Consider the following 11,724-nt stretch of genomic DNA (forward strand, 5'->3'; position numbering starts at 1 on the left):
TTGAGCAATGGACGTACTGGGTTGGGTCAAGCCTAAAAGCAGAAAAATCTTCAGAATCTGAAAGGGGTTTTGCTTCAAATGTTACAATGCAATGTTAAGTACCCTTCCAAATGGCTAAATAGCTTTTTGGGGGGGATCTGAGACAACTTTCTTAGTGAAAACTCTCTCTCCAGTTCACCTTCAATGGAAACTTTAATTTTCATGTTGACATTCTTTGCTTCAGCAATACCTTGTCTTCCACCTCCTGATATCACCCATGGATCCCATACTGGTCAGAGTGAACAACAGTTTCTCTATGGCTCAGCAGTAACTTACACATGTGACCAGGGCTTCTGTCTTATTGGAGAGGCCTCCATTCATTGTACAACGAAAGATAATGTCAATGGAGAGTGGAGTGGGCCTGCCCCTGAATGCAAAGGTTAGTAGCATCTGTTTTTATCCTCCTCTTATTCTATCTCGTCCCAGGAAAAACTACATTTTGATTGCTAAGCAAACCCATAAACCTGAGGAAAGTCCATATTGATTTCCTGTAAATACATATCTTGAAAACTAGTTACTGTTGGAAACCCAATCGCTAAAGAAGCAACGTCACTTCATAAATGACTTCTGGAAACCGTTTTGCCTGTTGTACATCCTGTGGTCGTCTTGTCTCCCTTCAGTGTTCCAAGACTGCAGTTAATTCTCATGTCACAAACAGTTGCCTTTAAGTAGAACAAAACTCTTAAACTAAGGTTTTGCTTTTATGCCAGTGCCCTACTATTTGAGTGCTGAAGGGGGGGAGAGGGAAGGGGAAGAGGGAAGGGGAAGACATACAAGCAGGATTGTTCGGCAACCCTCTTTTTCAGAACTCTCTGGGAGGGCTCCTTGGCAGTGAAGGCTCATACTTCTTTGGGGGAATAAAGGTCATTGTGCAATCCTCATGTTGGTGACTGCAGTGCAGTGTTCATGCACACACACTGCATTTAGCTAACAATGTGTTCATATACTTGGTATCCAGGCAGCTCCACCATCTTGGGCTTGTTCTTCATGGGTTGCCCATCTTAACAGCTGGCATTTTGAGGCTTTTATAGAGGCATGGTTTGGTGGGTTGCTAAATTTGCTACTTAATATAAAGCTCCCAAATCAGGAATGTGACTGTAAGCTAAATTTAATGGTTTTAAGAATAGTCCATGACTGGAGATGCTGCAGTGTAACTGGTGTTAAATGTTCTTTGGGTGATTGTCTACACAGATTGCATTTGTGGAGTGCATGAGCACCATGTGTGCAAGACAGGATCTTTTGAATAGCAGTGTCCACTGGGGTGGTGTCTGTTCCCTGGATGCCCTCGCACCATGTAGGTGAAGGTATAAAGGTCAGAGCACCTCAGCTGTTGTCTATTGGGTGAAGACCCTTGTCTCTGTCCCTTCTGACTGGAGTAACTCCAGGCAGCACAGTACCTGCCTTTCACCATATATTTCCCAACACAGACAGGTTGACCAGGGGCACCTGCTTGCTTTCTCTTCAGAGGGTTTTTAACAGGTATAATTGCTACAGTTATACATATCGCACAGTTCTTCCTATGCAGGTCTACCTTATTTTTAAGTTAAAAAGCATTACAGGGAGAACATGCATGCTAATAAGCTTCCCAGATTTAACCCCACCACGTCTCTGGATTCTGGCAGGCATAGTCCTTCATCTCCCACCCAAGGGGGATTCCTTCTGGTTCTTAATTGCTCACAGCTCTAGCTCGGAACAAGCACCTGATCCTTGCAATCCTTTCCAAAGGATTGGGGCCCTCCATGGACAAGGGGTCCTATCCATTTGCTGGATGAGGAAGAAAGCCCTGAGGCTGTTAAAAACCAAGCTATTTATCCAAAAACGCTTTCTTTGTCAGTCCCTGAAGACTCCAGTATGAACTAGTATATGCACCTCTTTGGGGGCTGACTTCAAAGGCTGATAACCGAGGAAGTACACTAGCATCCCCCTTCCTCTAGAGAAGGTACATGCAATGCCACTACACATTCACAACTGCATTTTAATACAATGGACCCTAAAGGTATTAACCCTAATTCAATAAGATTAAACTTCATTGAATTAAATTAATCTTAATTCCATATGGTTTGTTCAGGATATTGTCAGCCTGTCATCCGTCTCCAGGTTTCTGGTTTCCCAACTCAGCTCTCCTGGTATCATCCCTTTAGGTATGTGGTGCCGTCTGGATATAACATCAGAGTTTGTGAAACAGCCTGACTCCAAAAAGTGGGAATAACCTGCCAGTCGTCCCAACATCATTGAAAATCCAGTGCAGGAAGAAACTATTTGCTGCAAATGCCCCTGGAGACTATTTCCTTTAAAAAAAATTCTAGGAAGAGGTTAAGCTTTAGTCTGATGTTCCTGTGTGGCAGGGTTTTCAGTGTGAGTTGTCTGGGAAATAGGTCAGCTGCCATAAGTGCACTAGCTTTGGTTGTTCCTTGTCCCAGACTTAACATGAACCTCTGTCTGCTTGGATTCTGTGCCCTGCCCTAGAAGAGGCTGCATTTCAGTGGGGAAGGGGCTCCTGTAAAGTGCAAATCCGTGTAGTATCTAGAAAAGCCCTCTGGGATCCTTCAAGATGAGTCACTATAGGAGCGTAAGACACTGTTAAGGAGCAAGTTCTGCTCTTCATTCCACCAGTGAAATCCCAGGTCACTCCATTGACTTCCGTGCACTTGTCCCTTGCTGCAGAGGAGTCCGACTGCAATAAAGGGAAGAGGTTTTTACCACAAGTGTGCACAGGAACAAACTGCATGTTAACGATCCCAAAAACCACCTGTGCTCTGCTGCCCCAGCTGGTGACACCTCCACGAAATGCCAGTCAATAAAATACTGGATGGGATTTCTGTGTTTAACTCAAATGCTTTTCTTTAGGTCTTGGTTTTGTAGAATGGTGGGGCTGGAATCGAATGCCTCATTGAAGGTGTTGATTGGATCGCCTGATACTCAGGCTAGGTCTACACTACCCGCCTGAATCGGCGGGTAGAAATTGACCTCTCGGGGATCGATTTATCGCGTCCCGTCAGGACGCGACAATCGATCCCCGAATCGACGCTCTTACTCCACCAGCAAAGGTGGGAGTAAGCGCCGTCGACGGGAAGCCGCAGAGGTCGATTTTGCCACCGTCCCTACAGCGGGGTAAGTCGGCTGCGATACGTCGAATTCAGCTACGCTATTCGCTTAGCTGAATTTGCGTATCTTAAATCGACCCCCCCCTGTAGTGAAGACGTAGCCTCACTCTGAGCTGAATCCTGAAAGGTGTTGAACACCTGCTATTCCAATTCACTTCATGGTTGCTCCACTCAATCATGGACCCTCTTTCTCTATTGAGAGAGAGATTCACAGGGTAGCTGGTTTTATGGGTTGTTTATAAACCAGAACAACTGCAGTGAAATAAACTGTGGGTAAAGGGTCTTGGGTGTATCTGTTCTCTTCCATTTCAAGCAATAACCAGCATTCACAGTGCATCTGCTCCTCTCAGTGAACTGCCTTCTCTTCTGCATTTTCTTTTCAGTTGGGTGTCCAAAGCCAGAGGTGCAAAATGGAGGCATGGTCAATGCATTGGATGAAAAAATGTGGTACGGTGTGAATGAAACCATTCCTTTCAAATGCTCTCCTGGATACCAGCTTTCAAGCCATTCCCACTTGCCTGCCACAGACAGATTTAGTATTACTTATTTAGCGGACGGCAGCTGGACAGCATTACCAAAGTGTGTAAGTATCACTGTTCAGTTGGGTTCCTTGATGCACCCTGCCCAATTTCTAATATAAAGGATAGTAGTAACCATGCTTTGATTTAATGAAGCAAAGACTTAACTTCATGAGGTCTTTGTGATTGGGTAGGGACATGTGCCACTGATACACCATATGGTGAAAAACCATATTTATCTGAAAACAAAACAAATTATCCCTCACTACACCCATCTCTTATTTTAAAGAAAGCGATCTTCCTTTTATAGCAGCTGCTCCATGCAAAAAGTAAAATTTGGTGGGTAAAAATCACAACAGGAGGAAAACTTCCCTATTACAAACAGTCAGGTTTTCTGGGCAATTCAAGTGTGTGTTACTAATTAGTGAGAGATTGCAGTGTTCTCAGCTCTATATAAAAGGAGGGCTGGTTCCTGCCCAATGTGTTTATAATCTATGTGCCAGAACCTTATGTTGCTCAAAACCTCATCACTGTTGCTCAGTACTGTCAGTTTCTGTAGAATTGACTAGGATGTGAGGGTGCGCAGCATGCTCAGGCCCTGAGGCAGATACATGTAACACACTGGATGATGGTTCAGACTCAAAAAGGGGCAAGCATACTTGAGGGCAAGTCCTTCTCAAGCACTTCTGATGTGTGTGAGATGGTTCCGGAGAGCAGAGAGTTCACAGAGTGTGGTGTGCCTCTGGAGAAACTGAGAACTCTGCTGGAAGTGCAGAAACTGTATCTGGAGATTGAGAAGCTGAAGCAGGAGCTAAAGTCACAATGAATAGCTGAGACCTGTGATCCATATTGTGATAAACTGTCTCCCCTTTGGATGCAGTTCATATAATTACACTACACAAAGGATGATTCTTACTGATTTCATAGAACTTGCTAATAACTCAGAATAGGCAGTAAATCAGGGATCAGATTTCCTTCCTGGGCACCATTTTTTAGGATTTTTTGTTCTTTCCCCTTGAATTTCACAAATTTCATTTTCCACTCGATGATAAACTAGGGATTTCAAGTCCTCACACCGGTTATAGTGATAGTGAAGGATTGAGCTGAGATTTGGTTTTCCTTAGGTAAGTTAACCAAGTAGCATGGAAGCAAATTATCAGTTGATACGAGCTTTAGCTCCTATGCAAAAGGAAACTCAAGACGAACTTCAGCTTTGTAGACATCCCACAATTGCTGCTTACATTTAACTTTAATGCACCAAAACGTACACATTCAAAGTGGTGAATGGGTATTTAACTGCCCGATTTCCACACACCTTAAGAGCAGTGATGTTAATAAATTCCTGCACCACTCTAAAAATGTGCAGGGGCTGAAAAAAGCCTATTCTCTGCCTTGTCTGCTCAATTACAAAGTCAGCAGGATGCTTCCTTTTAGGGACACTCAGCCTTGCCAAACTGAACAGAGCTGTTTTTGAAATCTGCTATCACCCATGGCACTTCTATAGCTGTACTCAGCCACACGCATTAGGAGTAGATGATACAATCTCAAGTGTAGAGAAGCAACCGTCTGAGCCATTTCCCCAATAAACGATAGGGGTGTTCTCTAACCTACACCTTTGTGATCAAGTAACTATTCCTGCCCTGCAGGGCTACAATAAAATGCAATTGTAATAACTGCTGATTGTCTTTGTTTTTATAACTTTGTCCCTTTGGCTGTAAGGCAGGGAGATGCCCAGCGTGTTTAAAGGATCGTTTCACTGAGAGTGAAGAACTAATTCCTCCTCCTCCTCCAGCCCAGTGAGAAGTCTAAGGCTAGGTCTACACTACCCGCCTGAATCGCCGGGTAGAAATCGATCTCTCGGGGATCGAATTATCGCGTCACGTCGGGACGTAACAATCGATCCCCGAATCGACGCTCTGACTCCACCAGCGGAGGTGGGAGTAAGCGCCGTCGACGGGGAGCCGCGGAGGTCGATTTTGCCGCCGTCCTCACAGCGGGGTAAGTCGGCTCCGATAGGTCGAATTCAGCTACGCTATTCGCGTAGCTGAATTTGCGTATCTTAAATCAACCCCCCCCTGTAGTGAAGACCTGCCCTGAGTGAGCCCATGGAGACTGATCCTTCCCCTCGCACCTAGAGTGGTCCGGGTTGAATTGAACTGGCAAGGTCTTGGAAGGGAAGCTTGTCCTGTGGAATAAGGGGGGCGTGCCAGTTTTTAGCTTTTTTTTTTTTTTTTTTTACCACTGTTGATGGACCCAGGGGGGTCACGGATTCAGCTACATTCCTGGGGTAACAGCAGGGATTAATTTGGCCAATAGGATAAGTAGGAAAGATGGCTGGTAAACGATTCTGTCTCAGAAATCATAGCTGCAGTGGAGGCTTTGATCAGGAAGGGATAGCATAGCGCTGCTCTGAGAATAACGTCACTTGTGATTGTCCCTATGCCAGAAATGTAACAGTGCTGCAGTCTCCTCCAGTGAGAACCCTTAGCTGTATAAAGCCAGGAGCAGCGAATGGAAAAAGAACAGCAGCAGAGAAGTAACCTGCAGCCTCAGCCTTTGCAGGTGGGGGAAGCTTCTGTCTCCTTGGACCTGGGAGCACTACTGAGCTCACAGGTTTCAGAGTAGCAGCCGTGTTAGTCTGTATCCGCAAAAAGAACAGGAGTACTTGTGGCACCTCAGAGACTAACAAATTTATATGAGCATAAGCTTTCGTGGGCTACAGTCCATTTCTTTGGATGCATATAGAATGGAACATATAGTGAGGAGATATATATACATACAGAGAACATGAACAGGTGGGAGTTGTCTTACCAACTCTGAGAGGCCAATTAAGTAAGAGAAAACAAAAACTTTTGAAGTGATAATCAAGATAGCCCAGTACAGACAGTTGGATAAGAAGTGTGAGAATACTTACAAGGGGAGATAGATTCAATGTTTGTAATGGCTCAGCCATTCCCAGTCCTTATTCAATCCTAAATTGATTGTATCTAGTTTCTCTTACTTAATTGGCCTCTCAGAGTTGGTAAGACAATGCCCACCTGTTCATGCTCTCTGTATGTGTGTATATATATCTCCTCAATATATGTTCCATTCTATATGCATCTGAAGAAGTGGGCTGTAGCCCACGAAAGCTTATGCTCTAATAAATTTGTTAGTCTCTAAGGTGCCACAAGTACTCCTGTTCTTTGAGCTCACAGAGTGGGGCATGGGGTGATTTGCTGTTGGGAGAGCTAGTGGTGTCAGGGAGCAGGAATTTAAATCCACCCCGGGGATCCTTAGGAGCTCAGCCGAGAAGTTAGTGATTCAGCACATCCAAGCTGCATCTCTGGCTGTTAGCTGTGCTTTGGGGGGTTCTGGCTGCTTGTCTCACCTGTACTCTGCAGCATCACATTGCAACACGCCCGCACACCAAGGCAGTCTCTCTAATTGCAGAGAGACTGAGTTGAATTTGACCCACAGCCTCTTATTTGTCATCACGGCTGCTTTCCTGTGCTATCCTGGTTGAAGGTACGCAATGTGATCTTTTCTATGTGCCCATCTACCACTAGAGGCCACTCTAATAATCATTTTGTGCACTACCTACCCCACTGTTCTGGGTCCAATATGTCCCCCTTACTCAGATTGAATAATACTTCACTCCACAAGCAGCCCCATGTGCTATTTTTTCTAAGCCTCTGAAGTGTAAGAAGTAAATGTGGTTAAATAGAGGGGTACAATCTCTAGCCCATTTCACTTTGCTGTTCCTGTTAAAAATGGTTTGTCACTGTTACCTTTCCTGACTGATCATTCACTGCCATCTGTGATATCAATGGAATATACTGAATGTGTTTGACATTGATAGGTTTCAGAGGAGTAGCTGTGTTAGTCTGTATCAGTAAAAACAATGGGGAGTCCTTGTGGTACCTTAGAGACCAACAAATTTTTTGGGGTATAAGCGTTAGTGAGTTAAAACACACTTCATCAGACACATGGAGTGGAAAATACTGTCAGCAGGTATAAATATACAGCAATGAAAAGATGGGAGTTGCCTTACCAAGTGGGGGGTGATGATGTGCTGGGGAGGTTTTAATTGGGGGCTGTAGGTAATGGCTGGTGGCGTTCTGTTACCGTCTTTGTTGGGCCTGTACTGTAGTAGGTGACTTCTGGGTACCCTTCTGGCTCTGTCAATCTGATTCTTCACTTCCCCAGGTGGGTATTGTAGTTTTAAGAACACTTGATAGAGATCCTGTAGGTGTCTGAAGGATTGAAGCAAATGCGGTTGTAGCTTAGGGCTTGGCTGTAGACAATGGATTGTGTGATGTGGTCTGGATGAAAGCTGGAGGCATATAGGTCAGTATAGCGGTCAGTAGGTTTCCGGTATAGGGTGGTGTTTGTGACCATCGCTTATTTGTACTGTAGTGTCCAGAAAGTGGATCTCTTGTGTGGACTGGTCCAGTCTGAGGTTGATGATGGGGTGGAAATTGTTGAAGTCCTGGTGGAATTTTTCAAGGGCCTCCTTCCCGTGGGTCCAGATGATGATGATGATGTCATCAGCGTAGTGCAAGTAGGGGCGCAAGGGGACGAGAGCTAAGGAAGCGTTGTTCTAAGTCAGCCATAAAAATGTTGGCATACTGTGGGGCCATGGGGGTACCCATAGCAGTGCCGCTGAGTTGAAGGTATAAATCTTCCCCAAAGCTGAAAGAGTTGTGAGTGAGGACAAAGTCACAAATTTCAGCCACCAGGTTTGCTGTGATAGTATCGGGGATGCCATTCCTGATGGATTGTAGTCCATCTTTGTGTGGAATGTTCGTGTAGAGGGCTTCTACATCCATAGTGGCTATGATGGTGTTTTCTGGAAGATCACCAATGGATTGTAGTTTCCTCAGAAGTCAGTGGTGTCTCGAAGATAGCTGGGAGTGCTGGTAGCACAGGGTCTGAGGAGAGAGTCCACATAGCCAGACAATCCTGCTGTCAGGGTGCCAATGCCTGAGATGATGGGGCGTCCAGGATTCCCAGGTTTATGGATTTTGGGTAGCAGATAGAATACCCCTGGTCGGGGCTCTAAGGGTATGTCTGTGTAAATTTGTTCCTGTGCTTCTTCAGGGAGTTTCTTGAGCAACCCTCAGTGGGATCAGAGGGTAATGGCCTGTAGAATGTGGTGTCAGAGAGCTGCCTAGCAGCCTCTCGTTCATACTCCGACCTATTCATGACGACAGCACCGCCTTTGTCAGCCTTTTCGATTATAATGTCAGAGTTGTTTCTGAGGTTGTGGGTGGCGTTGTGTTCTGCACAGCTGAGGTTATGGGGCAAGTGATGCTTCTTTTACACAATTTCAGCTCGTGCACGTCGGCGGAAGCACTCTATGTAGAAGTCCAGTCTGTTGTTTCAACTGTCAGGAGGAGTCCATGCAGAATCCTTCATCTTGTAGCATTAGTAGGAAGGTTTCTGTGGGTTAGTGTGTTTTTCAGTGGTGTGGTGGAAATATTCCTTGAGTCAGAGACAGCGAAAGTAGGATTCCAGGTCACCACAGAACTGTATCATGTTCATGGGGGTGGGGAGGCAGAAAGAGAGGCCCCAAGATAGGACAGACTCTTCTGCCGGGCTAAGAGTATAGCTGGATAGATTAACAATATTGTTGGGTGAGTTAAGGGTACCTCTGTTGTGGCCCCTTGTGGCATGTAGGAGTTTAGATAGATAGTGTCCTTTTTCCTCTGTAGAGAAGCAAAGTGTGTGTTGTAAATGGCTTGTCTAGTTTTTGTAAAGTCCAGCCACGTGGAAGTTTGTGTGGAAGGTTGGTTTTTTTATGAGAGTCTCCAGTTTTGAGAGCTCATTCTTGATCTTCTCCTGTTTGCAGTACAGGATGTTGATCAGGTGGTTCCGCAGTTTCTTTGAGAGTGTGTGGCACATTCTCTCACTATAGTCTGCTATAGCTCTACAAAAAGTAATTTTCCCTCTGTTGATATTCACCCCTTTTTGTCAACTGTTGGGAATGGGCCACATCCACCCTAATTGAATTGGCCTCGTTAGCACTGACCCCCACACTTGGTAAGGCAACTCCCATCTTTTCATGTGCTGTATATTTATACCTGCCTACTGTATTTTCCACTCCATGCATCTGATGAAGTGGGTTATAGCCCACAAAAGCTTATGTCCAAATAAATGTGTTAGTCTCTAAGGTGCCACAAGGACTCCTCGCTGTTTGACATTGATGTATGCTTGTGTGAACTGGGCTGAATACTAGTAGTATAAACATCACTAATTAACCAAACTCAGGGTCTAGAATTGCAGCAAGGTGGATTTTTTGTCAACTGTTTGCTCAGTGTTGTGCATGATGTAAATCGAGAGTCTGTCCCAGCCCAAGAGCTTTCATATCTCTCAGGTATTTATTCAGCATTCATCACAGTGGCATCTAACCACTGGGTCAAGGTTCAGAAGCAGGCTGGAGCCGAACAGATGGGGAGGGAAGTGAAGTAGGTGACTTGTTCATTGCTATTGAAATGTTACATGGCCAGCCCTGGAGAGGAAAGTTCTTTATTCTCAACACAAGTACAGCAAGGGTAGCAGCACTGTCAGCTTCCCTGCGCTGCCCCTGGCAACATGTCCTAAATCCTGCCCTGTAGGGACTACCTTTGATGAGATGGGAGCTCCATGTCCATGGCCCATTCAGCCCCTGGTTACTGCTGGGACTACCAGCTGTGGGTTTTGTTTGTGTTTTGCAAATTGAAACTTCCCATAGAACCACACAAGAGTTACTGGAATTAATGTTGCTATTTTAACATCTGCAGGGTAGTTTTATGATGAAGCTCTAGTTAGTCCCTGCTATATTTCAAGTAAAAATAAGCCATTAGAAATGCATAGATAAGCTGTTTCCCATTGATAACAAATGAGTTCATACTTCCTGCTGTGCCTGTTCCAAGAAACTGAGTTTGAAAACATGGCATCACTTTCTGAACCAGACACACCTCACAGAGAAGCTGACATTTTCAACCATGAATAACTGGGTCTGTTTGCCATGCATCTGAAGAAGTGGGGTTTTTACCCACGAAAGCTTATGCTCAAATAAATCTTAGTCTTTAAGGTGCCACCGGACTCCTTGTTGTTTTTGGTCTGTTTGAGATCATACAGGCAGGGACAGTTTCCTGTTTGTGTATGTCAGCTGGTCTGGGAGAATTAAAAAGAAATCAGTGGATTGTGGTCTGCAAAGCATTTGTTACCATGGAAGAATGCTTTATTTCAGGCAGTGTGTGTGGTTTGTCATAGTCCAATCCGGAAAATGACAGTTTTGAATGGGAAAAAAAATCTCAGGAAAACAACTAATTTCCGGATACTTTGCCTGAGGGCTGGCTATTGTCTTAAGTATTGTGAAACATGAAGGGGAGGCAGAGATTCAAACACTCCCTAGGATTCATTTGTGCAAATCGTAACCTTGTATTCTAACTATGCAAAACTAGTTATGTACACAGCTCATTGCGTGGAGATGACTTAGAGCCACCCTTAGCACTGACACAAACAAGAGAAGATTGTGTCACTAGGATGATTCATGTGAGTAAGGGCAGCAGGATTGGGTCCCAGTTCTTGGTTTTCTGTCTAATTAGCACCTGAAATGAGTTTTGAAGGTTATACTGTGTACGCTATGAAAGTGCATTCATCATCTTACAAACTTGCCCTGGAAGCCTGTATAATCGCAGGCTGGTGGAGATAAGACTGTTGTCCTGATCCGTTGGGCTAACAGAAGTTTTGGTTATTGGTGCCCATACATACGTAGAGCTTGGTGTGAGTATGTGTCAGGCGGGTAGCAGAGGGCCTGTTTCTACCGTCTGGCCTTACCCCTTTGTTACCTGTGAAATAGTTCCAGTGTCTGAGCATCTTTACCAGAAGTGGAGAAATCTAGCGGTTGTGGGCAGAACCACCCCAGGAATTACTTTTTCAATTCAGGGACCCCTTTATTTTGACTTTTTACAGCAGTCCCTCAAACTCTTCCCAGCATAGAGTTCTGCTAATGTTTACGTAACAAGTCGTCACACGTTTCGGTTGTGACTGTACATGACACAGCTTTCTATTGATAACAACAGGATACTGGAGAA

The sequence above is a fragment of the Terrapene carolina genome, unplaced genomic scaffold (assembly GCF_002925995.2).
Source record: "Terrapene carolina triunguis isolate 2854851 unplaced genomic scaffold, T_m_triunguis-2.0 Scaffold926, whole genome shotgun sequence".
Classification (NCBI taxonomy): domain Eukaryota; kingdom Metazoa; phylum Chordata; order Testudines; family Emydidae; genus Terrapene; species Terrapene triunguis.